This window comes from Podarcis gaigeae (assembly GCF_964106915.1).
Source record: "Podarcis gaigeae genome assembly, chromosome: 1".
Classification (NCBI taxonomy): Eukaryota; Metazoa; Chordata; class Lepidosauria; order Squamata; family Lacertidae; genus Podarcis; species Podarcis gaigeae.
Window position 1 is genome coordinate 104,675,370 of NC_139678.1, and position 25,291 is coordinate 104,700,660.

Here is a 25,291-nt window from a genome sequence, read left to right on the forward strand (position 1 = left end):
CCAATACACACACATACTTGCTTCCATTCTTCTCTTAACCCTTCATGCATATTTTCAGTTTTCTTGGCTAGATAGGTCATTGCCACTGCATTCTTTTCAGTGTCGTATGAAGGAGCAATCACTCAGCCAGGGACTATTCCAAAATGAACATAATATTTCTCCATCTGTTATTATCTAAGGCCAGTTTCAGACTATGATGATGAACAATCTCCTGTTTGCTTCATTTTGCTGTTCTTTAATGCTTATATAACAGCTTCATAGCCCTGAATGAAATTCTGTCCCATACTAATAGGTGTGTGGGGGGGTGTTTTTTCTCTCTCAGCAACTGTCTGGGCTGTCAGTCATCACTCGACAAATGCAGACAACTCTGTTGTGAATGAGTTCAAAATGTGCTCCAGTGAATGATTTCTCATGCATCAAGCACCCCTTGTTATTGTTTTTTTAGGTTTGTGGGGTTTATGTGGTTTGTCTTATAGGTCCATTCTTAAGTGCAATAAAGGGGCTGCACACAATCTCTGCTACTAAATAAGTGGCCCAGAAACCTTGTGGTCACAAATTTGTGGTGAGAATTGGCCGTCAGTTCTATAACTGTAGGATTCAATCCACCACAAGTGAGCATTGGATTTGTATGCACATAAGCACTGAAATCCTCAAGGAAAGCTAATTCATGCTGAAATATTTAGTGCAATAGGTTTACATTTAGTGCAATAGGTTAGCGTCAGTAAATGGATTTGCGGCTCAGTAGATCCCAATATATATATCATTTAGGGTTGTATATAGTCTTGATAGCATATGGATTTTTTAAATTACAATTTGGGGTGATTATAGTAAGGTTATGTCACGCCTCACTATATGTTGTTTAAGAGCCAAACTTGGAGTGGATTTAGACCAAGATAGTTGGAGACTGGACAACCATCTCTTGCTTCTCTTGCAGATGTTCTCCCTCTGGAGTTTGAGCAAGGGGTTAAACCAAATGGCTTACAGGGTTTCCTCCAATTCTATGCCTGTATGGAATATTCCTCATTATATTGCATAGAACAGATACAGTGACTTACTGCTCATGGCCTTTCAGAAGAGACAGCTCTCACTATAAATGATTGTTTATTTCCACTTGTTACATTCAAAACAGGCTTTAGTGGGTTTGTCAACTGAATACAATTTAGAGCATTCTAAAGTCTGTGTTTCACTGATGACGTTGCCCGGGAAGAGCACTAAAGGATCAAAGTGGTGCATCATTAGGTGTATAAAGTCTCTTGTGTATCATTAGCTGTATAAAACAATTTTATGTTTGGGGTTCTGTCATAATAGCATGACCTGTTAAAATTTAAAGCAAAACATCCTTAATCCTCCCTGCTGCTTGTTCCTCTTTAAAGAAAAGCAATTGCATTTTTTGTGTTAAACTGTGTAAAAAGGGCTCCTTAATATTTAAAACATTCATTTTTAGCTGTTCCGTGAGCATGTGGCATCCTCTTGCTTGAGAGTTCTAAGATGCATCCCAAACCTGTGCACTGACTTCAGTGAAATTATTTATGGGAAATAGACAGCAATTCAGGACATCCATCTCCTGACAGTTTTTAATTTCAGAATAAAATATTTGAGGGAATATGTAAGGCTACAAGTATGGAATGTTGTGTAGCAAGTAATCCAATATAGCTTTTGCTCCTTGTTTTAGTTTTATGCCTACCCTGTGTGCCAAGATAAGACCTGAGCTGTGCACTTTATGCTGAGCATCTAAAAACAGTGTGCTTTACTTGTTTTGATACGCTGAAAGCACAATGGCAGCTCTGTGTGGTTCCCCTGCAAAAAGGCAGCCGTTGCTTATTGCTGAGCAAAGGGACATGGAAGATGCTGTCTTCCTGAGCAGAGAGAGCATCGCAAGGTACCTGCAGAGGGCGCTGTAGAAGTGTGTGGCTACTAATTAGCTAGCACGACCTCACACAGGCATGGGCCAGTACATCAACAGTCTGTGCCAGGCACTGCTATCTGCTCAGCAGCAAAGTGTTTCTATATCTCTGTAAAGGTTGCTGAAACCATCCAGAGCAGATTTGGGGGGCACATGGGGGTGGGCGCTGGAGGGGGAAAGGAGAGGTTGGGTAAATTCCATTGTGCAAGTAGAATGCCACAATTCAATATGGTAGACTTTTTAGTGCAAGGTGCTTTTACTAAAGTATCTCTGAAATAGGAACATTTCTAAAATACCTAAGTCCATTTCAGAAAATCATTTGCTCCATTGCCCAAATGAAGGAGGCACTTCTTCGTAGCAGAGACAGTTCTAAATACCACACATCCCCCCTTGATTCATACTGGTTTAGATACCACCACAGTAAATGTGGAAATGAATGGTTTGATTAAGATTGTAGGATGCTGAATAGATGGATGGGGAAAACGCTTAGGTCCTGTTGTAATAGGTTGTAAATGGGATTTCCATACTTTTTGAAGTACAGTTTATTTAATCTGCAATTACACTGCTTGCTGCTGGTTTATTAGGTTTGCCTTAGAATGCTTTGCAGTTCTTTGCTTTATATAACATAAATGCAAGTTGAATATGCCCTGGAAATCCAGTGCTTCATGGTCTGTTGAATCATTACATAAGCTTTCCCTTACCTTGTTAATTATTTTTAAAACACAGCTTTCTATTGCACTTACCAAAAATGTGTTCCAGGAGATGTGATTTATTGCTTAAGCCACAAAATTTGTTCTTCATCCAAGATAAAACAAAAGCATTGATATGGAGCGCAATAAGGGTTGTGGTTATCAGTGTGAGGTCTGTGCTCAGAAACATTGTCAACACATTCCAAGAAAAGTGCCTGAATGTAGGCACTAATTAATTCATCTGTGAAACTCTCTGGAATTAAAGCTACATTCTGAAGGAGCTTTCTAATTGAGAGTAAATGCCTCATTAGTGCTGAGCATTTCAACCTGAGAACATCAGAAAAGTCAAACAGAATAATTAATAGCATTTGGGTAATGGAATAAACTAGTTACAGATGTGCATCCAGCAGTTGAGGCGATTAGATTTTAGAGTTAACCGGTCCTAAAGCAGTGGGGGTAAGTAGTCAAGAAATTTTACAAAAAAATAAGAAAATATGCTATACTGAGAAAGGACAGCAGTAATTAATCAGTTACAGCTGCAGTTGTCTGTCTGCTTACTTTAGATTAAATCTGTGTTTTTTGTTTTATTTTCTTTGAGTGGACATGTATAGGATTGTAGTGTAAATGTGATAAAAGGAATTGCAAAGGCTTTTTGATGGGCATCTCTAAAATACTTGGGTTGGGGGGAAAATATAGGCCCAAACAATCACCCTGTTCTCTTTGTTGTAACAGTAACACTTGGTCATTATGATGTTGCCAATATTACAAAACAATTACAAAATGGTGGCTAAAATTCTGATCAGTAGGTGAATTACTTTTCACTTAGCAAACGTGGGAAAAATTAAATATAATGTTGAATGGAAATGTCCAAGCCCTTATTAAATATATCTATTTGTGTATATCTCTGTGCCAGAATCTAGGAGGGCTATGCAGATGAGAAGATAAAAACAGACTTGTTTTTAAATCACTACTATTTGATGATATGAGGCAAAGTAAACAGGGAACAGTCTGGGATACAACTGGGACAGAGGGAAACCTGATATTTAGCTCCAAGTTCAGTGGTGCCCCTGAGTGTAACAAGTCAAAATTAGGAGTGCCCAACAGTAAGCTGATGTGTAGCAAAAAACAAAGCGGGTACACTCAGAAGTCCTATTGAGTTCAATGGGAAATACATCTCAGTAGCTGGGCTTAGGATTGTACACTTAGTCTCACTGTCAAAGTTTGGCCCATGATTTTTTTTTTAAAAAATTGTACTACAGCAATTGTCTTATGATGAAATACTAAAAATACAGGACAACCCTTATGGGTATCATTTGCAGAGGGCCATAGTTTAGTGAAAGAGCATCTACTCACATATAGAAGCTCCCAGGTTCAATCCATGGCATCTTCAGGTAGGGCCAGGTGTGCCCCCTACCTGAAACCCTGAAAAGCCACCATCAGTCATCTAGACAGTGCTGAACTAGATGGGCAAATGGTCCAGGATTACACAGCTTCCTGTGCTCCTAACCCTAGTGGTTATACGTGTGTCATACATGTGAAGAGGGCTCCAAATGGAAGAAAAACAGGGCCATGTTACTGGCATCCATAGGCCTAATGCATCTGAGAGTGGAGGTACAACATAGCCATTATGGCAAAGAGCCATTGATGGCATTATCCTCCCTGAACCTGTCTAACCATCTTTTAAAGTCAACCAAACCGGTGACCAAATTCAGCGGCTGAACTGTGTGGTGTATGCAGAAGTACTTCCTTTTGTCTGTCTTCCAACACTCGGTTTCATTGCATGACCTTGAGTACTGGTAGTCACTGAAGACTGATTAATGTGCTTCCTTTGGGGGGTGATAAAAGCCAATTTGGCATAGTAGATTGCGAAATTTCTCTTCATCCAGGTTATTTTGATGCTATGGTTACTTAACTAATAGCTATTTAAAACCCAGCCATATTAACACCCACATTACTGTTTTCTTCTTTGAAAAACATGCACAGTACTGGCAATGTGACTGTTACATAAAATCTCTGTGGAGGCTTTGCAGTTGTAGCATGTTAATGAATTAATTCAACATGGAACAGATAAGAATTTATTGTGTGCCATATCAAGTGGTGTTTCCAGCTGTCAGAGAGAGTTTTTAAGTTCACTTGGGATTTCATTTGATATTTTTAATTTATCATGTTGCCAGTCTCAAGGTGTTTTGTTTTTTTGGTAAAGTAAGAAATTATTGTTAATTGTCAGTGGTTCAAGAGTCTGAGAGATCATAGTGCCTTAATTTGCACTTTTACTGTAAATATTCTGACTTCTTGCACATACTTGTTTAAAAATTGTTGCATTGTGTGATTCATTTCTGACTTCATAAGTTGTGTCATGTTACATCACCTATATCAGGGGTAGCAAACGTTGTCACCTCCAGATCTTAATGGATTATCAACCCCAAGCTTTTTGAAAGTACAGTGGTACCTCGGGTTAAGTACTTAATTTGTTCCGGAGGTCCGTATTTAACCTGAAACTGTCCTTAACCTGAAGCACCACTTTAGCTAATGGGGCCTCCTGCTGCCGCCACGCCGCCAGAGCACGATTTCTGTTCTCATCCTGAAGCAAAGTTCTTAACCTGAAGCACTATTTCTGGGTTAGCGGAGTCTGTAACCTGAAGCATATGTAACCCGAGGTACCACTGTACACAGTGTCAACTGAATCACTGCTATCTATATGCTTGTTGACACTCTCAAAGAATAAGATAGTGAGATAGGACTTATTCTTAAAAAAGCCATGTTGGGTCAGCCTCAGCAAGACTTGTTCCTCTATATGTTTGCTAATTTGTCAATGCATTCCACCAGCTTTCCCAGAACAAGCATTAAGCCAACAAGGCTGTAGTTTCCAGGATCCCCCCAGAATCCCTTTGTAAAAATTGGTGCTGTCTTGGCCACTTTCCAGTTCTCAGGTACCAAGGCTGATCTTAGGAAGAAGTTGTATATTTTTGTTAGCAGAGGCGAACTCTTAGCTAAATGCCATCTGGACCTGTTACTCCTACCACAGCAGTAGGAAGTTATGATACATTCTTATCTAAATGTGTTAATTCAGCTGAGGAAATAAGGTATCATTAAAGAGCTAAGAGCCATTCAAACCAGGGGTCAGCAAACTTTTTCACCAGGGGCTGGTCCACTGTCCCTCACACCTTGTGGGGGGCCAGGCTATATTTTTTGGGGAAAATGAACAAATTCCTATGCCCCACAAATAACCCAGAGATGCATTTTAAATAAAAGCACACATTCTGCTCATGTAAAAACACCAGGCAGGCCCCTCAAATAACCCAGAGATGCATTTTAAATAAAAGGACACATTCTACTCATGTAAAAACATGCTGATTCCTGGACCATCCATGGGCCGGATTTAGAAGGTGATTGGGCTGCATCCGGCCCCTGGGCCTTAGTTTGCCTACCCATGATTCAAACCATCGCCAGGATGGTTTTCATTTTGTGTATGTGCATTTAAGAGAGAAATGCTTAAGTCATTTGGAATGGGAGACTCAATTAAGAGTATTTATTTTTAGATATACCCCTTTCATTAGCAAATTCCAAGGTTGTTTACAATATACAGTCGTACCTTGGAAGTCGAACGGGATCTGTTCCAGAAGTCCTTTCGATATCCAAAACATTTGAAAATCAAAGTGCGGCTTCTGATTGGCTGCAAGAAGCTCCTGCAGCCAATCAGAAGCCCCGTCAGATGTTCGGCTTCCAAAAATAGTTCGCAAACCAGAACAGTCACTTCTGGGGTTGCGACGTTTGGGAGTCCAACCGTTCAAGAACTAAGCTGTTCAAAAACCAAGGTACGACTGTAAATTAAAACAAAATATATTTAAAGGTAGATGTGTTAAACAGTATATATTAAAACACATTAATGTGAAAATATCTGTACAGTAAAACACAACAGAATACACACATACTTGACAAAAAAGGTATTCAACTGACCCCAAAACTCAATTAAGATTGGTGCCTTATAACATTGAAACTTATAACAAGAAGTCTGCAAATGTTGGCATGCATGTTAAATATGTGCAACATCTACATCTCCTTGTGAAAATAATGCAGCCTGTGAAAATACAAGGAGTATTTTCAATGTAGGAATTCAGTGTTCAGAATGCATGTGATACCATTGCTTATTTTTAAAGAAAACAGTAGGCTTTTGTTTGAATTAAACCATTGAAATAAATTATGTCCTTAGGGGACTAGGGAACTAAAGTGTTCCTTTGTTTTATCTGTATCATATGATTAGGTGTGTATGACAGTATGCTCTTTAATATTAAGCAGATGCTTGGTTTACAAAATAACTAAAGGAATATATATATATAAAGCATATATATATATATATATATGCAGGTTTTGGTGTCCTCGGGTGTCTTCCCGTGTAAAAGTTGGGGTGTCTAGGCGACGTTTCGACGAGGTCTCACTCGTCATCTTCAGGCTGGTGCTTTCGGCTTCTTGTTACTGGAACAGAGCGGGATCTCAATGTTTGAGTTCCTATAAATACTGTAGAGGGGGTGTGGTGTCTAGCCTCCAATGTTCTGGGCAGAGAGGAAGTTCCCAGGCTAGTGTGCCTTTTCTTCTTTTGTTCCTTAATTACTTGAGAGATACCTTGAGTGATTTCTTGAGTGATATCCTGAGTACCACTCAGTACCACCAGACCCAAACCCAGACCCTCTCCACAGATGAATTACTGACACCATCCAGTAGCCAATCCATGGTGGCACCTCCGGATGCTGCACCCCCCTGCAATCCCTACACAGATCTGGCTGACACAAGCCACAAAACCACAGCTCGCCCCTATACACGAAGCCAAGCCAAAGCACAACTAAGTGCAATACAGCCATCTTCTCAGGAAAACTCTTCACAAAGTTCAAGAGGTCAAGACACAAAGACTTTAGCAACTAATCCACACCTAATGACCCACCTAAGTGGTACTCAGGATATCACTCAAGAAATCACTCAAGGTATCTCTCAAGTAATTAAGGAACAAAAGAAGAAAAGGCACACTAGCCTGGGAACTTCCTCTCTGCCCAGAACATTGGAGGCTAGACACCACACCCCCTCTACAGTATTTATAGGAACTCAAACATTGAGATCCCGCTCTGTTCCAGTAACAAGAAGCCGAAAGCACCAGCCTGAAGATGACGAGTGAGACCTCGTCGAAACGTCGCCTAGACACCCCAACTTTTACACGGGAAGACACCCGAGGACACCAAAACCTGCATTCCTGTACCCGTGAAAATCTACGAAAGCAAATATATATATATATATATATACTCCTTTCATTTTTCTTCTTGTCTCCTGCTTGAGTTTCCTTTTCTGTCTCTTGATTTAATCATGGTGATAGTTATGCCCGCCTCATCACTGACTAAAGAAAACCCTGGCTTTCCTCATAACTAATGTTTGGTTATCCATTTAAACACTGGCTTCAAAATCTAGTTACAGAGCATTCTTACTTAGCACTGAGCATAGCTTGGGCCATGAAGATTTAACTTGTCTGAGAAGTTAGGGAGCATGCAAATTCATGTCATATTGCCAGTCTAATCATGGTTAGCACGTTGGGAACATTACACCTACGTGAACCTACTGATGATGTTTTCCATAAAATTTTACATTTCACAAAGTAAAAGTTTGTTGGAAAAGCTCATAGTCTCATTAACACTATAGAATTCATACCATAGAAGTGAAACGGTACATAGGTAGATACTTCGCTGGCCACTGGAATTTCTTGGTGTCACCTCTCCATTCTATCATAAAGACCTTCTGCACCCTTCATTGTCTGTTAATATACAATGGTACCTCTGTTTAAGAACAGCCCTGTTTACAAACGATTCAGTTTACGAACTTCTCAAAACCGGAAGTAGTGTCCCAGTTTGTGAACTTACATTGGTCTACGAACAGAAGCCGAATGGTGGAAGGGTACCGGTGGCGGGAGGCCTCATTAGGGAAAGCACGCCTCGGTTTAAGAACGGTTTCGGTTTAAGAACAGACTTCCGGAACGGATTAAGTTCATAAACCGAGGTACCACTGTAAAAGTAGAAGGCTGATGAGTACTAGGGTACCCATGTAAGCTACACCTGTGCAGCTCTTAAAGATGCAAGAGCTTAATCCTCTTTGTATCTATCCATCTTAATAAATACCTTGCACATGTGTGTGCATATATGTATGTGTGCATATGTGTATATATCTGTATCTATCTATCTATATCTATATCTATACATACAGCACTTTTTCTGAGGGTACGCAGGGGTACACATACCCCTAAATATTTTGTGAATCTTTGTACTTTTGTTCATTTACTGTATTTCCTCTGATTTGAACTATAAAATGGTGATTTTCTTGAATCAAAATGAGAGTACCCCTAAACATTTTTTTAGAAAAAAGCTGTCTGTCTGTGTGTGTGTGTGTGTGTGTGTGTGTGTGAATTCCTAGCTTTTCTTGAAAATGGCACCTTTCCATTCACTTTATTTCCTTGCATTCTCCTGCTGCCTTCCCTTAAAGCCCACTGCAGTGTACAGTAATAAGCAATAACCCCATAATGACTTTGGAAAAATTTTCTTAGGGCACTGTTGAACACTTAATTCTGATTCATCTTCTTGTTGTTTCAAACTGACAACATAAGAGTAATGGTAAATATTGCTCTGCTTTGTATGGTTATAGTCCACTAAAGGTAGCAAAAATTGTACTAATTACATCCCGAAAGGTTTCTCTGCCTTGTTTTATGGCTCTTACAAACATTAAAGCTATTGATGTTTGCTTAATTAATACTGAAGGGTACCCTTAAATCCTTTGTCATTTTGCTTTTACATTTCAGTTCGGTTTATCCCAAGGCTTCTCAGTAAGGTTAATATTATGCTTAAAATGTGTCCTTATATTGCATATTCACACAACAATTTATAATAAATAGGAAAGAGCTTTATTATGTATATGCACCACATTTTTGCCCTATTTAACGGAGGCCTTCAAAGCAACTAAAATAATTTAACAATAAAACAAAATAAAAATCAAAGTGCAAGGATCAGTATGAAAAGCAATACACAAAACAATAAATTTGTCTATACCAGTGGTATCTCAAGTTACAAATGCCTCAGGTTACAAATGCTTCAGGTTACAAACTCCACTAACCTGGAAGAGTTACCTCGTGTTGAGAACTTTGCCCCAGGATGAGAACGGAAATCGTGAGAGGCCCCATTAGTGATAGCATGCCTCTAGTTAAGAACGATTTCAGGTTAAGAATGGACCTCCGGAACAAATTAAGCTCATAACTAGAGGTACCACTGTATAAGACAGGCTTAAAAAGCACAATTCTTAGCTAATGCTGTAAAACAAGGTTTCCTGGGCTGAATTTCACAATCTGGGTGCCACCTCGAAGAAGTCCACCAGGAACAAATGAGATCTTAGGTGGGCTTTTTTTTAAAAAAAAAAGTACATTTTTTAGGAGACTTGAAGAAGAGGGAAACTGAAGGTAAAGAAATTCAAGGCTGCAAAGGCCACCAGTATCTTGGTGGAAACATGACATTAATTGTGTCCAGTTACACCTACAAGAGTTCTCAGTGTACACAAAAATACTGCTTATTTATGAATTTCAGCCAGTGTAGTTTACAGAGGGAAGAGACTATTGCATTTGGGTTGGAGACTGAGGTTCAAATGCTTACTTGGCTATTAATGATTCTGGACATCTTGGGGAAAAAACAATATCAGAAACCTTGCATGATTTCCTCCTAGGAGGACCAACTCTTGTAAAGACATATGGTAATCTTTAATCAATGAAGCCCCAGTATAAGGCAGGAACATAATCGAAACAAATACATTTTGAGCCAGTGATTTCTGTTGTGTGCTTCATTTACAACTAAATGCATTTACCATATGCTCAGATGCTCTTTTTTTGCATTCCAGCTGCATTTTAATTGCTAGTTCAATCACAAAACAGATCTCACACTGGGAATTATTTGAGGTGAATGTTGACTTTGCACACCAGTTTTCAGTATTCTAATTTTTCAGAAGGAAAAAAAATCAAAAAGATATTGACAGGCACATCATTCTGCCTTCAAAATCACAGCTTGCAATGCAGACTAAGAATAATATCCAGTGTCACACCAACCTAGACAGTGGGACTTCTTCCTCTGCTCCCTCTTGCAGCCTTTCATGCCCCCAATCTACTCTGAAAGGACCCCCAACAATCTAGAGCAGCAGGGGTGCCAAGTTGAATGAAATATTGTGGAGGCCCGGGTAAGCCTCACCCCACATGATGCAGTGCACACACACCATTTGAATGGGAATTCCAATCCACTTTGTGGAAGCCCAGCCTCCTCAAATATTTTATTGTGAGGACTGAAGCCCCCATGACCCCTATGTAGAGTAGTTTTGGGGCTGTGGAAGGGACTGCATAGAGGAGGAGAGGAGAGGAAAGTCCCATTGCATGAGGGAAAAGTTACTGTGCAAATGGGCTTTTTTGCAGACTTCTCAGAAGCAGTAGTAGTTATAATTTATTAATAAATGATTAGGAGCTAGTGAAGATTTAGGCGCATTGAGCCAGCACTTCAACCAATATAACTTTAAAAAAATCAATAAATGGAAAAATCCATTGGAAGAATGAAGAAAGTTGACATTAAAATTGGGGTCATTGTGAGCATACTTATCTTTTAACTTTTAGTGCTATGATCTCTGCAATAATAGCCAAGTAAGTTCACTCTTAGTGTATGCTTGCATGCATAAATGGCCTTCAATCGTGGTTGAATGTTAAGTTCAGTGAATTACCAAAGGAGAATGTTCAGTCATCCATATAATCCCATGAAGAAGTATCTATAGGGTAAGCAACTGAAGAAAGAAATTTGTCAACATACTATCAGGTATAGAATCAGAGTTGGAAGGAACCTTGAGAATTATCTAGTCCAACCCCTTGCAGGGCAGGAACATTTTCCCTTTCTCCAAATTAAAATATGTGGGTAGGTAGGTGAATTTTGTTTATAACCAACTGGTTTTATTCGATTCTTCATTCAACATATATCCACATTCAAGTTCTACCACAGAAAATACAAAAAAAGTATTTTTATCCTTTGAATAATAAGCAGGGCTTGGTTCAAAAAGCAATACTCATAATTGCAGGTTTCATTTCCTATTAGTTCTGTCATAGTGTTACTGATTCATCAAATTATTCATCTAATTATTTACTCCATTATGTGAATTCAACTTATTTCCTTGTAAACTTGACTCACTTGAAGGCAAATCATATTCAAATATTATGTCAGTCACAACAGTAATTACAGTAATAAGAACCTGCTGTATGTAAAGAAGAAGATTCTCATATTTAAGGTGGTATGCTTTATTAAATATCAGTAATATATTAAGACATACTTGTATTCTTTCGAACAATTCACGCAAGAAGACATATTCATGGAGGCAAACTCTAAGTTTCTGCCCAATTAGCAATTGTTTAAAAAATAGCAGTTTGGGGCCCTTTTATATCTTCTTTATGTATCCAGGATACCTCTTAGTTGTATTTCTGTTTATATTCTCTAGGCTAGTAAAGTACAAGCACCAGTGACTATGTGGAACAATTACAGCATCATTCTACCCATGACATTTTACAACAGGGATAGTCAATGTGATGTCCTCCCCCCCCCCCCAGGTATTGTGGACTCCAGTCAGCCTCAGAGGTGTGGCCAGTTGCCAGGAATGATGGAAGTTCTAGGTCACAATACCTGGCATGCACCACATTGATTCCTGCAGGTTTGCAGAACACAAATGTGCTTAACAGAAAAGTATTAGATCTATCTGATGCATAGCTTTTTCAGTCACCTCAAAAGCACATTTGTAGCCTCATATTAAGACTAATGTGAATCATGAGCAAATGGTTGACGTGCTTGGAGAGAGGGGATTTCTTCTAAATGTCAGGATCCAGTGCGCTGTCAATAGTTGCCAAGTTAATATCTATAGAAGAAGACAAAAAGAGTCATTGTTCTAGCTATTATAGTTTTCATTAAGAAGTAGTTTAAAGCTACTTCTTAAAACTGAAACCGTGGGAAGATTGATCAGGTATTCAGCCGTGGCAGATTGCTCACCTTATGAAGGGTCTGGCAGGATTTTATCAGGCTGCAAATCAGTAGCTGGGGAAGGTAAACAGTAATGTCATAATCTTCTCAGGCAGTGGAAGGTTTTGCAGTCTCTGCTATTGCCAGGCAAACTCTAAAGTACATTTTCTTAAAGATGGTAACTACAGTAACTATCATTGGTCTCTGCTTATCAAGTATGTAAGTGAACACACATGGAAGCCTGATACTGAAATCTGGGTGTAGGAAGAATGCTCAGTAATACAAGTTCTCCTGGTAACACAGAAAAAACAGGTTCCATTTTACTCTTAAGACAACTATTTTTGTTCATTTTAATGTTGCCAAAATGCAGATACAAACTTCTCAGATGTCCAAACATTCGGAGGGGACTGTTTTGCAAAAATACAAAAATATATTTATGTAGAGGGTTATCCATGTAACTTTGACAGGACACAGTCAAAGTATCAGTGGAAAAGTTACATTTCCATGCAACACAGGTTTACTTCTAAAAGAGACTCACTGGATTACAGTGGTGCCTCGCAAGACGAAATTAATTCGTTCCGCAAGTCTTTTTGTCTTGCAAGTTTTTCGTCTTGCGAAGCACGGTTTCCCATAGGAATGCATTGAAAATCAATCAATGCGTTCCTATGGAAACCGCCTTCAGACCAGGTCCGGGGACAGTCTGCCCCCCGACCTCTTCTGAAGGCCGGCGGGGGGCGAAAGTCTTTGCTCCCCCCCCCCGCCTGCCTTCCCGGGACAGCGGAGACTTCTCCGCTGTCCCGGGGCGATCTTAAAATGCTGGCAGGCGGCAGCGAAGGCTTCGTCCCCCCTGCCTGCCTTCCCGGGAGAGCGGAGAAACGCAGCGCTGCGTTTCTCCGCTCTCCCGGGAAGGCAGGCAGGGGGGAGCAAAGACTTTTGCCCCCCACCGGCCTTCAGAAGAGGTCCAGGACCTCTTCTAAAGGCTGGCGGGGGGCAAAAGTCTTTGTCCCCCCTGCCTGCCTTCCCGGGGGCTTTTAAATTGCCCCGGGACAGCGGAGAATTCCTCTGCTGTCCCGGGGCGATTTTAAAATGCTCCCGGACGGCTTTTGAAGGCAGGCGGGGGGGAGCAAAGACTCCCCCCCCCCCTGCCCGCCTTCAGAAGAGGTCCAGAGGGCTCTCCAAGCTGCGGATAGCAGCCTGTTGCCCCTCGCGCGGGGCAGACATTCGCAGCTTGGGGAGCCCTGCAGGACTTCCCCGCAGGGCTCTCCAAGCTGCGGATAGCAGCCTGCTGCCCCGCGTGAGGGGCGCTCTTAAGCAGAGCGCCCCTCGCGCGGGGCAGCAGGCTGCTATCCGCAGCCTAGGCGGGAACTCTTCTGAAGGCTGGCAGGGGAGAAGGGCTTTTCTTCCCACCGCCAGCCTTCAGAACAGCCTTCTGAATGTTGGCGGTGGGGAGGAAAACCTTCCTCCCACCGCAAGTCTTCAAGACAGGTCCGGGAACAGAGGAGAAGCGCTGCGCACCTTCCCCTCTGTTCCCGGACCTGTCCTGAAGGCTTGCGGTGGGAGGAGGGCTTTCCTCCCCACCGCCAACATTCAGAATGCTGTTCTGAATGTTGGCGGTGGGGAGGAAAAACCCTCCTCCCACTGCAAGCCCCGGGAACAGAGGAGAAGCCCTTCGCGCCTTGTCCTCTGTTCCCGGACCTCCCACCGCAAGCCTTAGGACAGGTCTGAGAACAGAGGAGAAGGCGCGCTGCGCTTCCCCGCTGTCCCCAGAGATTTCCCTATGGGCTTTCGTCTTGCGAAGCAAGCCCATAGGGAAATTCGTCTTGCGAAGCCGCTAAAAATCGGAAAACCCTTTCGTCTTGCGGGTTTTTCGTTTAGCGAGGCATTCGTCTTGCGGGGCACCACTGTACTTCAAAACTGCCAAGAACTTTATTTGTTGGTGTTGATGAGGATTGTTATCACTAGAATTAAAATGTTCTGTTTTCAGTGCACAGTATTTTTAACTTCTAATTTCTCCCTTCTGACAGAGTGATTGCTAGTTTCCACTATGCCTGGACATAATGTTCCACTAAGTATTGTGTGGACTGAAACAGTATTTTTTTGTGAAACCAAAAACTCTTCAAGTTGTAAAATCCAGTTGTTTTGCACCAAAAGTTAGTGCAAATTTGGCTTTTGTGTAGTAGAAAGTGACTGGACACTATTCCAAGCTAAATCAGCAAAGTATTCCGAATCTGCCATAGACCTTGATCTGAAAAGTATGCTTAATGCAACGATAGCCACAAACGCTATTTGTTTTTTAATGCTTTGTAAACTTCTTTGCATGAGGGAGAGCTAAGTTTGAAATTGTCTGTTTATACATTTGCTGTGAATTTGGAGCGGATCAAATACGTAGTTGTGCAAGCACACAACATATAAGGCTTCTGAGCAAATGTTATTTTGAATTGTCCATGGGATTTGCAGCCTTTTATATTCAGAGAGGCACTGGAAGACAGAAGTGCCTGGCGTGGTCTGGTCCATGGGGTCATGAAGAGTTGGACACGACTAAATGACTAAACAACAAAAATATTCAGTGAGCAAGGGCTTTGGTGCCCTCTTCCCTCATATGCACCTCCGGGTGCAAGTAGATAAATAGGGACCGCTTACCAGCGGGAAGGTAAACGGCGTTTCCGTGTGTGGCTCTGGCTCGCCAGAGCAGCGATGTCACGCTGGCCACGTGACCCGGAAGTGTCTCCGGACAGCGCTGGCCCCTGGCCTCTTAAGTGAGATGGGCGCACAACCCCAGAGTCTGTCAAGACTGGCCCGTACGGGCAGGGGTACCTTTACCTTTTACCTTTCCCTCATATGCTACCTTTCCTTTGCAATCTCCAATCTGATTTACTCAGAAATGGTAGTTGCCAGATTTTTAATTCAGCCCTAAGTAACACAGCTGACCAAAGCAATAACAGGCTTATGAGGGCTGCGCAAATATTCAGCTCAAAATCTTATCAGGGTTTGTTTGTTTATCTCCCACAAGCATTCTCTTCAAGTACAGTATGATCATATCCTATGTACATTTAACTTGCATGATTTCAACTACACGCACTCCCCCACACTTAAATGTGATCACATATACAGGCGGCACTGGGGAATAAATAAATAAATAAATAGAAAGAATCATATCAGGAAATGGAGGAGGAAAGCTGGAGAGTCATTGTGGCTCACAAGGAGACCCTCCCCAGAACCCAAAGAGGATGTCAGTGAGGGTGGAGGAGCATCAGGGCTTTGTTTAAGCTGTTCCGCCTCCCCGCCTAACAGCTGATACGTGGAGTAGCGCAGCAGCAGTAGCCCCTTTCCCATGAGTCCTCCAGGTGGCCCCAGAGCTGGGATCTTCACCTAGAGAGAGTTGTGTGGCGATAGAGTAGGAGAGCTAGAGAGCTGGGGGGGGGGGGGAAATGGGCATTATGCCCTTGTGTTCTTCTTTGCCCTTCTAGGGAAATCCACTGTGAAAAGTAGCTTTTAAGCTCTCTGCCTCTGAGCAAGGACATTTCCTAGTGTGGGCTTTGTATTTAACTTGTGGGATTTCAACCAGCCAGCCTTCAACCATGTATACAGGCATCACCCCACTTATGTGGGGGTTACGTTCCCTCCATGTGCATGAGTGAAATCACATGGAGAGCACCTTCTGAGAAGCATCTAAATGCCCATTTGCCTTCCTATCACTGCCCAACAGAAACCTGATGCGATTGGAGGCAAGCCTATCATATTAGAACCCTAGCTTTTAGATCTGAGAGTCCCTCTTCCCACCCCTTCTGTAGTATGGTATCCACTAGGCAAAATCTGCCTCTGAAAACTTTTGTTCCTGCTTTTAGCATTGTCTGATAGAAGCGACTGAACTCTGGTGGAAATAAGCTGATGTTGAACTATTAATGGTGGGCTTAACCTTCATTTTTATGACAAATAAAACTGGCAGTCAAATTGAGGCGCAGTTCAGTACTGACTTCAAACTTTTTGTACAATTCATCAGACTGCCCCTCATTTCAAAACACTATTTTATTTCATTTTTAAAAATAAAACTTTTCATTTCATTTTTTAAAAAGAAGACATTTCCCTTGAATAGCATCTTTCCATTTCAGGGGAAAAAATTATTTGAAGATGCACACTCGTTTTCAGAAATAGCATGCTAGGTTAAAAAAAGAAAAGAAAAATACTGCTGAGGCTGTGATTCAGTGGAATCTACAGAGAAATCCTTTCTTACAAGAACCCAAAGCCTAAAGCTTTCACAGTTCTGACAAAGACTGGAAATAGAATAGGATTTATTTTAATTCCCCCCCCCTCTTTTTTTAACAGAACAACTGCTAAAAACCAAAATCTCTTAGCTAGGGGGAAATGTGGGACTAACGTATTTAAAAGGCAGAAGTTGGTTGCATCATAAAGGTTTTGGATGACAGAGGCAAAAGGATTGTGCTATTCTTATGAGGTCCTATTTCTATTGTGACCAATGTGCACTTCATTTGATAATACATTCCATATATATTGCAGCATCTTAACTTGTCCCCATTTGAGTAGTAAGCTTATGCTGTAAAAGCAAGCTGTATCATGTGCAGATCTTAACAAAATAAACTCTAGGTTGTATCCAAGTAAGTCAAATTCACTTTCGACATAGATACACTCTCTGCATTAAATCACTCCACCATTGCTTCGTATATGACCCTCTGTTAGCCACCAAAATGACCATCGCAGACTGGAAGGAAGGGTGCACACTTGCACATTGTACATATGTGCGCTCTCTCTCTCTCTCTCTCTCTCTCTGTGTGTGTGTGTGAGAGAGAGAGAGAGAGAGAGAGAGAGAGAGAGAGAGAGTAGGAGCTCGCTTTGTGGATTTCTGCAGGTGTTGGATTTATGGTCATTTCAAGGGATGATAATAGTAAAATAATTGGCTTTGCATTATACCTTTAGAAAGAAGCTGTGGGTTGCTGGACATCTGCAGTTCTTCTCTTGCATTTTAATATTAACTTGCCACTGCACACGTTCTAAATACCCGTTTCCAGTGACTATCATTTATCCACTCATGCGTTCTTGGGAAAGCAGGAGGCTTGTATTTTTCCTCAGCTGACATTTTAATTGTTCTCCTACTCCTATTTATTTCAGTTATTTCTATTATAATAAACACACAGTTCTCCAGATCATGTTATACCTTAAAATTCCTTACTCCCTGGTTGTAGTATATGGGTGTGTGTGTTTTTACAATATCTGTTACTAGGTAACAAAGCTGCTTAGTAGAATGTTCTGCTCAGTTGTTCTATTCAAAGCTACACAAAATGGAATCTTGGGTTTTCTTAAGTGTGTCACATTCCTTTGTTTGAGCCTTTATTTCATGAATTGTAGGATTGACACCTAGTGCAACCAGTCAAGATTTTTCTGGCACTGGAAGATCGAGACTTGTTGTGTGTTCATTCTGATGAAAAAACTAAATTCATTTCACCATGTTTATACTGTGGCTTATTTTATACAGTTCATGAGGCTGCCCGTGTTCTGTGCTATTCTTAGCATTCTCCTCGCTTACCTATATCAACACACAAGCGCATACAATGCCAATAATAAAAATTGACAGCCACATCAGTCAGCTTCAAATACAAGTTCCTGGCTCTAGTTGCAATTCAGGTTTTTACTCTGCAAATTTGTAAACGTGATGGATTTTGTTTTGACATTAACTCCAGCCCTTCTTATTATAAATTCTAAATAACTTCAGTTTCAAAGCTGAGTACAAGTACATGAAAGCAACGCCAACTGATTTCAAATATATTTTATAGGCAAATGTGCTTGAAAGTGCATCCTTACACTGCAGTGATATATCTATTGGTGCTGCTTGGAAGAAAGTAGCTACAGTGAATATATGAGCAGCTCTTCCTTACTTCTCTGGTCAAATCTCATACTCAATATACTCACAAGGTAGCTTCTTAGAAGAGTCAGAATAATTTCTTTGGCAAATCTGGATGTGATATATATAAAGCATATTGACCTGTGCTGTTGGATAGCATGGCACAATGGTGGCCGACAGATTCTGTTCTCTGGAACCATTTCATTTTGTGAAAATACAGTGGTGGCAGCCTATATATTGATCAAATTCATTATAGCCTCTCCTCTTTTTTTGGTGTACTTTTTCTTTAGTCATTAACTTTGACCCATTATTGTAATCTAGGATTGTCAGTCAGCATTGACAAAATTGAATTAGCTGGACAAACAGTTGTCCACAGACACTGTCAATATGAGCTTCCTGTGGGAGTCAAGCCCTTTCTCCAGCCATTCTCCAGACCTGAAGGGGTGTCTCCAACCCCACCGTTTAGCCCTGATACTGAGATCCAGCGCCAAGGGCCTTCTGGCGGTTCCCTCATTGCGAGAAGTGAGGTTACAGGGAACCAGACAGAGGGCCTTCTCGGTAGTGGCACCCGCCCTGTGGAACACCCTCCCTTCAGATGTGAAGGAAATAAGCAGCTATCCTATCTTTAAAAGGCATCTGAAGGCACCCCTGTTTAGGGAAATTTTTAATATTTAATGCTGTATTGTTTTTAACACTTGATTGGGAGCCACCCAGAGTGGCTGGGGAAACTCAGCCAGATGGGCAGGGTATAAATAATAAATTATAATATTATTATTATTATTCCTGTTCACATCATTACTTGACATTCTGCTGCCACGCGGTACATACCCAACATTATGGGGATCATGACTCCAGTCTCTGCATCTACGGCAGCACCAGAGCAACATCCTATATTTGCTTATATCACTAGTATGGTGCTGTATGCTTTGTTTCAGTGAAAATAGCCTTTATTATGCACATTCACATATATGAACAAGGCAAAGATCATTGTCATAAAGGGTAAAGGGACCCCTGACTGTTAGGTCCAGTCACAGACGACTCTGGGGTTGCGGTGCTCATCTCCCTTTACTGGCTGAGGGAGCCGGCGTACAGCTTCCGGCTCATGTGGCCAGCATGACTAAGCCGCATCTGGAGAACCGGAGCAGTGCACAGAAATGCCGTTTACCCTCCCACTGGAGCGGTACCTATTTATCTACTTGCACTTTGACGTGCTTTCGAACTGCTAGGTTGGCAGGAGCAGGGACTGAGCAACGGGAACTCACCCCGTCGTGGGGATTCGAACCACCGATCTTCTGATTGGCAAGCCCTAGGCTCTGTGGTTTAGACCATAGCGCCACCCGCGTCCCATCATTGTCATACTACAGCATATATAATAATTTCCACTTTCTGTGTTCAGAATACATACTGTATTTTAATACTGTGCCTTCAGGGCTAGAAACAGACTACCCTTGTAGGCGTTGCTGGCATAGATAGAGGGATAATGATGGACCGTTACTGAAGTTTCTTCCCAGTTAACCACCAGTATGACTCTGCATTGCTTGGGATCTCTGCTTCGCCCCCACTTACCTCATTCATTCATTCATTCATTCATTCATTTAAAAGCAGATATTTCAAAAACACCAAACACCAAACAATTGTAATTCATTCAATATACCCCCCCCCTTCGTTGAGTGAGCATAAATGTAAAGATCCTGCTTACCATTTATGTGACATTTCACAGATCTCCATTTTTGCATACAATAATAATATTAAGTCTTACTAACTATACTATCCCAGATTATGATAATGAGTCAAAGTTAATGACTGAAGAAAATACACCCCCCCCAAAAAGGAGGGACTATATTTTCACAAAATGAAATTGTTCCAGGGAGAACAACACAATCTAAACGTGCAGTAAAAGTATTTATAGTAATGGTGCAGAAACAAAGCATCTAAATTGAGGAACAAAACAAAAGCTCCAGTTTTCTCTGCAGCATTCAAAAACAGCCAAGTAAGGAATGAGAACTCTGCATGGTTAGATTTTAAATGTTGCTATTGTGGATGCATGCATTTTTTTACATCTAGATATATTTAAGAAAAGCAAAGGAATCCCGATCTTTTGTCTGTTTTTGTGTTGGGGATATATTAAATTTATTACATTTGTTTATTATTAGTATATATTCCAGTAAGGTTGGAGATACTGCTATATAGGCTCCTCTGTAGGAATTCAAATTAGGACTGGACTGAACAGAAATAGAGACCATATTTTTGCAAGCAACTTTTGCAAGCAAGTTTGCAATTCAGAGAGCTTCAGCTCAGCTACCTGTGTGGTTTTGTGTCATGCGTGTCAGACTAGAACAGTGGCAGCCCAAGTTCAAATCCCCACCCAGGTGATCTGGGTCCAGTCACTATCTTTCAGTTTTAGTCTTTAGGTTTGTTGGGCAGATAAACTGGAGGGGGGGGTATAGGATGAGCTTCTTGGAGGAACGAGGTAATCTAAATATTCTAATTCAGCTTTTTAAGTCTTGTCACTTATGTAGCCAAAATGGCAACAGTCACATGAACAGGGGGAGGTAATCCGTGTGACGGGGTGAGCTCCCGTTTCTCTGTCCCAGCTCCTGCCGACCAAGCCGTTCGAAAGCACACCAGTGCAAATAGGTAAATAGGTACCACTACGGTGAGAAGGTAAACGGCATTTCCGTGTGCTCTGTTTTCTGTCATGGTGTTCCCTTGTGCCAGAAGCAGTTTAGTCATGCTGGTCACAACCCGGAAAGCTGTCTGTGAACAAACACTGGCTCCCTCGATCTGAAAGCGAGATGAGCACTGCACCCCATAATCACCTTTGACTGGACTTAACCATCCAGGGGTCCTTTACCTTTTTTTATAGGACATAGTAGCTTGATTCTCTGTGGCTTCCATTGCGTTCTATGTGACAAAGGAAACAACCCAAAATCTGAGACACCATTGAGGGAGAACTCATCTGGTACACTCCATCCCTTTCACTTCCATTCAGACTTTTTAAAAGCTCACCTCTGCCATCTGAAGCCATTTGCTAAATTCTTGTTGGCCCCTACTCAGAATGAAGTATGTGGTGTGGGGGCCCAGGGAAGGGACTTCTTTTGGTGGCTCCTTGCATACAGAACTCCTCCCCTACTGAGGTGAATTTGACCCCATCTTTTCATAATTTCAAGTGACTTGTTTAAGATATACCTGCTGGGAGCAGGAGAGACTTGAATAGATAAATTGATTTAGCCGCTTTTCCTATAAATTGCTACTTATGAATTGTTCTGATCCATTGCTTTGTGTATTTATATATTGTTTCTATCTTGTTTTTGTTGTAAACCACCATGTGGTGTACAATGGGCGGCATATAAATAATCTATAAAATAAATAAATAATAAAATTCAGGTGCTTTCAAGTGTTTGTACTGCAAAGAGCCAAGCAAACAGAAGAACATTCAATTTTTAGCATGCATCCCACACTTTGCCACATAACAACAATGATGTGTGCTGCCATGCCCTAAACATTTAAATATAAAAATAGTAGAACAAAGCCTTTTGGGTTTCCTCTCAGTGTGATGCACTATTTCCGTAAAAAAGAAAGGAAGCAAAATATGCTTGACATTTTCTGTGCTTGTTGCCATAATATTTAGGGAAAGTTCACACATTCAGGCAGCTAAATCATCACATTCTGGGGTCATCAGGGATCTCTGTCCCTTATTACCTCCTCTCTTTGCTCCAATTCTGGTGCCTTGGCTTCAGGTGATAAGAAGCAATGATCCATACCTGGAAGCAGTAAGCCCCTTTTAGCTTTGTGGGGTTTTACTCCTGAGTAAATGCATATAGGATTATGCAGGATGCTCTGCGCCAAATGTATGAATTATAATCCCACCATGCTAGCTAATGGGGAAAAGAGAGAGGGTGAGACACACACGCAATGGTGCAGTGGACAAAAAAGCTCTTTTTAACAAGCACTACTCTTGCGGCAGGGATGCGGGTGGCGCTGTGGGTTAAACCACAGAGCTTGGACTTGCTGATCAGAAGGTCGGCGGTTCGAATCCTCACGAGGGGAGGGCTTCCGTTGCTCAGTCCCTGCTCCTGCCAACCTAGCAGTTTGAAAGCACCTCAAAGTGCAAGTAGATAAATAGGTATCGCTCTGGCGGGAAAGTAAATGGCGTTTCCATGCGCTACTTTGGTTCGCCAGAAGCGGCTTAGTCATGCTGGCCACATGACCTGGAAGCTGTACGCCGGCTCCCTCGAACAGTAAAGCAAGATGAGCGCCACAAGCCCTGAAACGGTCATGACTGGACCTAATGGTCAGGGGTCCCTTCACCTTTACCTTACCTTACTCTTGCAGCAAGGTTTTGCAGCAAGGGGGAGTGATAGACCAGTGGCAAGGAGAGCAGCAGAGGGGTGCAAGCAAAAGAAGGGGGTTTGCTTGTTGGATGCAGAATGTACTGAAAGCAATCAGTGTTCTGAGTGCGACCCCCTCCCACCTCTTCCCGCCTTCTCACTTTCTCCGTGAGAGAGGCTGTTCTGGAGTTGGCCTCCCAGGCTTATTACCTTTGTGTGTCCTTATGATTGCTGTGGCTCTGATGATTACAAAGACTTTGCAAGTCTTCAAGTGTTCTTTCCTCCAAACGGAAGCTGCTCCTGTAGGTTCCTCTATATTTTCTGCGTCTTATAGAGCAAACCAAAACTGGAGCAAAATGATTTGTTTATAGGAATGAAGAAACGCATCAAGTTACTGAGAAATGGTTTTTTAACATTTAACTTCCATCTGCGGTTGTGTAATAAACTATAGATGCACAGATAATGGCAGAGTGCTGAAAGCACCTGTCTTCCAAGTAAAGATAGCATTACTGTCTGAAAATGGCAAGCAGTTGTTCCCTAAAGGCAGCAGTTAATTTAATATTTGAATTGCATTCAGTGTTAATACAATTCGGTGAGCATCCTAAGTATGAGATCATGACAGGAGACATTTTCATCTCCTATATTGTGAGAGGTCTCAACTACAACTCGCTGAAGTAATATTTTGCTGAGCACCAGCGTAGCATAACACTGTTGTCGCAACTCAAGAACTGTAACTTTCCAATCTCGGTGTACAAAAAAATAATAATTACAAGGCAGTTAGAAGTAGGGCTGAGCTCAAAGGGGCCATTTTTCACAAAACGTATTCAGCAGCATCAAAAAACAGCACCCTCCCACAGGCAGCTTTTCAGGAATTGCATTGGAAAGTGAGCAAAAGCGTTCACCCGTGCATAATGAAAGCAATTGGATTGGCTGAGCTCATCCATATAATCGATGTAGGAAGAACTGCCCTCACTCTTAATTCACTTCACTTGTCCACAGTGAAATAGCACCATGACATCATCGCATTCATTCATTTGGCTGGGATCACAGTGGGGGAGGGAGAAGATGAAAATCCTATCCACAACCAGCATTTGTGTCTAAAAGTTTCCATGGCAGCTTTCTTGTTGTCAATCCACATACTCAGTAATGATAGCTGTGGGAGGTGGCCTGAACAAGTAATTTAATATTTTAGATATTTAGATATTTATTTAGATGCTGGGGACCGAAATAATGTAACATTAGTTCCAGAGATAGCACGAGGGGGAAAATGGCTGCCCTCATGGGAAGGAAGTCATATTTTTATCCACACTGCCCTGAGCTTCCGGATGCTTTTGGTATATCTGGCTATATCTGAAAATAAAAATGATTAACACCCTCAAAAGGAAGTGCTTATCAGCAAGTGGTGCAATGGCTCAGTACTAAAGGGTACTTAAAGGTGAAAAGAGAATTCTCTGTAAGAAGCCATAGCTAGTTTAGACAGCCTGTGGAAATCTGCATTTTCACAGCTCTTGCAACACTGCTTACAGACAGATAAGTAAAGCCAACAGGAGCATTAGCTGTCCAGAATGGAGCCAAGATGCTTTTTACTATATCTAACAGGAATAAAGAATTAATACCACAATAAATGAAGCAGATATTCATTACAGCTATATCTCTCCTAGGGCACCCAACCCAGTGCTTTTGCCCAATGAAAAACCCAAGATATTGTCACTGTCCATTTGTCTACAGGATGTGTAATAAGTTGAGAAACGGAAATATTTTCTCCTGCTTTTGTGCTCCTGTTTCTTTTGAGTTAAAAAGAAAAGGTATTTGCTTCATAGCAAATACTAAATCATTCTCGAAAGTGCAGAAGCAGAGAAAGCCTAATTCCTGATTATTAAGCATTCTCTCTCTTTGTCAACTTTTCATTATCATATCGCAGAAAGGGTTTGTAAATTCCAAAAGGAGTTCATCTTATTACTTATCTACTTTATATTAGCGACCACCACCATGCCAACATTCATGTTTTTGTTTTTAATCCCGAAAGGATACACTGGAGCCTTGAAAATCATAAGATTCGTTTTTTTTAAGGTTTTGCATAAGCCTACACAGACTGAGAATTCTGGTTTAACCATGGGTGATATCCAGTGTTAGATACTCGGAACACACCCATTGAAAACAATGGACTTATAGAATCTTGCTCAATAGATCTGCTCTGAGTCTGACATAGTTTGGATAACACCCTGTATGCATTTCAATATTCAGTTATGAAAAAGAAATACAGTGGTACCTCGGGTTACAGATGCTTCAGGTTACAGACTCCGCTAACCCAGAAATAGTACCTTGGGTTAAGAACTTTGCTTCAGGATGAGAACAGGAATCGTGTGGTGGCAGCGTGGCGGCAGCAGGAGGCCCCAATAGCTAAAATGGTGCATCAGGTTAAGAACAGTTTCAGGTTAAAAACGAACCTCCAGAACAAATTAAGTTCTTAA

General features: G+C 41.4%; 1 protein-coding gene and 1 long non-coding RNA gene across 3 annotated transcripts in view; one reads left to right on the forward strand and one right to left on the reverse strand.

Annotated features, from left to right (window-relative positions):
- Positions 1–25,291, forward strand: part of KCNJ3 (potassium inwardly rectifying channel subfamily J member 3) — a 108,752-nt gene that overhangs the window by 69,232 nt on the left and 14,229 nt on the right. The gene's annotated exons all lie outside the window — the stretch shown is intronic.
- On the reverse strand, positions 11,834–17,932 carry LOC310833879. Its single transcript, XR_014558979.1, has 3 exons — positions 17,806–17,932; positions 12,666–12,710; positions 11,834–12,534 (listed from the first exon to the last, which is right to left on the reverse strand). It is a non-coding gene; the product is annotated as an uncharacterized lncRNA (long non-coding RNA).